Here is a 3,035-nt window from a genome sequence, read left to right as displayed (position 1 = left end):
CATGAGTTCAGTAAGCACAATTGTACGGTTGAGATATATAAAGATTGTATTACAGTCATCGAGCATAAGAGATTGGAATAATGGAGTCAGACACATTTCATGGTAGCATGCTCACCTCCGGGATGGCCATGATCTTACGAGCCAGGTCCACGCACAGCTTGGGCTGATGCTAGGTCGGGCAGGAGGCTGGAGGCAGGAGGCTGCAGCCACCCTGTTTATTGCTAACCAAGGGTTATATCTAGTTAGGGGGGTTGTGATTACAGGAAGGGGCAGTACAATAGGCATACACATCATAGGAAGGGGATGAGCTAGGGGTTTACACATGATAGGAAGGGGTGGAACTAGAGATATACATGTGACAAGAAGGGCGGACCCTAGATTCATGATGGCGGCCTAACCTTGGCCACCCTTGAGTGGGCTTGACCTCTCTGGGGTCTCCTACAAGGAAGCAGTCACCTACTATCCTTATCAGAAGGGAGTGGGCCCCACTTGTTGTGGGATAAACAGTGGTGGCTGCTTGCTCTGGATGGCTGATAACCCTTAGGGAGAATAACCCCTGATCTACTTCTGATGACCTCCAAGTGTATAGGCATTTGCAAGCATCTACGTTTGGCATATATCTGGGGGAGACAACTTGGGAGAAATCCTTCTGTTTCCCACAGCAGACGAGTTCTCTCAATAGACACTTGTCTTCGTCTCCTGAGGAGGGTCTTTCTAAAAAGATACTTTAAGATCATGGAGAGGAAAAACCAAACACTAATTTGAAGTCAGGGCTAATCTCAAATGGCCGTCTTTCCAAATTACCGAAGCTTTGCAACAGTTTACAGGAATACTGCCCCACATAAGCCAGCGGCTGTGAGATGGGGCAAGCATTTTAAGGAGAAGAGGGAAGACCTCAAAGAGGAGCCAAGAGAAGGAAAACTGTCAACTGCAATGAATGAAGATGCTGGCTGAAGGCCAGAAACTGGAGGAGGAAGACGGGAGAATTCCCATTGTGTGGAAGCTGCCGCCGTCAGGATCTCACACAGCGTGGCGTTTTCCATTTTAAGTGAACATCTCAGCAAGCGTGCGGCTCTATGAGGACCAGAATCTCGAAAGGAACAAACAGCTCGTAAAACGGATCTTTCCATTGTCAATCTTTTAAGTACAAGGAACACTATTTGCCATGGACAGTGAATTGTTGCAGGTGCGGTTAGGTTAGAATGTAGCACCCTATCATTTGATCTTCCTCATGATCCATTGAAATTTGTTCTAGTTTTCAATATTTTCTGCTTTCTTTTCCATTGTTTCTTTTTTTACAGGAGATGGCATTTTGTTTATTTATGAATCCACATAATCCACGTATCATACAATTCAACAGTTCAATCATATCAAGAAGGATTATACAATCATTATCCCCAATGTTTTAGAATAGCTTCTCTTTTTTCCAAAATTAAATCGCTTTTAAAATGATTGGTGTAGTCACAACCCGCATCTGGGGTTATAATCCCATCTGGGAATGGGTTTGCTGTGTTATGTTACTGAGACAGTATTAGGATAGAATGTGACTTAAGTCTCTGGAGAAAGGTGAAGCTTTCTACGCCCCATAAAAGAGTTACAGTCTCAAAAAAAAAAAGGAAAGAAAAGTTACAGTCTCAGAAACCCACAGGTATGTGAGTTATGGTTAATTAATATGGCCATCCTAGCCATAATCCCCAGGTGATACAATTCTGGACTTTATAAGCTTGTGGCTAGAGTGCCATTTTGGAAGGCATTATCTGTTAATGAACATAAACAGGATGGGACTAAGACCTCATCTTCGTAGAAGGCGTGGATGGTGCCACATCCCTTGTTTAATGATTATCTTGGATACTGTTACTTGTAATGGATGTAAAGACTGATGTGCTCCAGCCGAAAGCGGAAAGAGCTCCCTCCAGAGTGGCCTGGGTTAAAGTCTGGCTCATAAAGATTGGTAGATGGCCAATGCCTACTGGAACCATCCTGCTATAGACCCTAGGTCATATGTGCATAAATAAGGTACAGCTCAGGGGTGAAGAATTATTCTTGGGTTGTATTAAAAAGGTGAAGGGTTAGATTTTAATTTGATTGCAACATTGATACTCAATGTGACTCCCACCAAATGGCCTTCACCTGGATGGGCATGGTAGGCAGGTGGAGGAAGATACTGATAGGATTCACATGCAAGTAATTATGACCGGGATTCCCTGTCGTGTCATCCTGCGGCATATACAATGAGCCTTCTGAGAAGCAGGGGCTAGGACTTCATCACCAGCGAGAACCAAGAGTGGAACGCATCTTCTGGTCCCGGCATCGGGCTCGCCCTGCTGACCTTCAGATTATGGACTGAACAGCACCCACTACCACATGAGAGTTCCTCAAACTTTCCAAAGGTTCTGTGGGATATGGCAGTGACTCACAGAACCCAGACAAGTGAGGGGGTACACTCAAGGGAGGAGTGAGGGGGGAAAGGATCTGAACAGCATCATGGGAGAGTTGGACATTTGGGGTATCATCAATCCCCAACTCCTTGGGCCTAGTCAGGTATCAATTCTCCTAAGAGAGGTTACTGCCACAGTGCAGTTCTACCTTGTCCAGTAGGATCGCTGTGAATCAGAATTGCCCCAATGACATTGTTTTAAGTCAATGTCTTTTGAAATATGTATGACAGCAGATTCAACAAGCAAGCAGAGTTGGAGGAAGCGAAAATACCAAGCCACAAGAAGATCCCACAGGACTTGTAGCTCAGAAAAGACAGCGATCGTCACCAGAGCTGACAGATGAAGTCTTCCCCTAGAGCCGTCACCCCGAATTCGGACTTCCTGCCTCTGAGAAAATAAATTTCTATTTTCAAAGCCACTTACTTGTGCTTCTGTTACAGCAGCATTAAATTACTAAGGAACCCTATTTCTCCTGTCCACTTCCCCCTTCAAAATTTAATTCTAATACAACATATTTTTGTTTCAAAGTCTTTTATTCATCACCATAATATACATTATCTGTATCCAAAACATATATATATATATATATATATATAT

The sequence above is a fragment of the Echinops telfairi genome, unplaced genomic scaffold (genome assembly GCF_000313985.2).
Source record: "Echinops telfairi isolate 266 unplaced genomic scaffold, ASM31398v2 ScPeMD7_655;HRSCAF=1070, whole genome shotgun sequence".
NCBI lineage: Eukaryota > Metazoa > Chordata > Mammalia > Afrosoricida > Tenrecidae > Echinops > Echinops telfairi.
The sequence above is the reverse complement of the archived record's forward strand: the minus strand, read 5'-3'. Positions refer to the sequence as shown.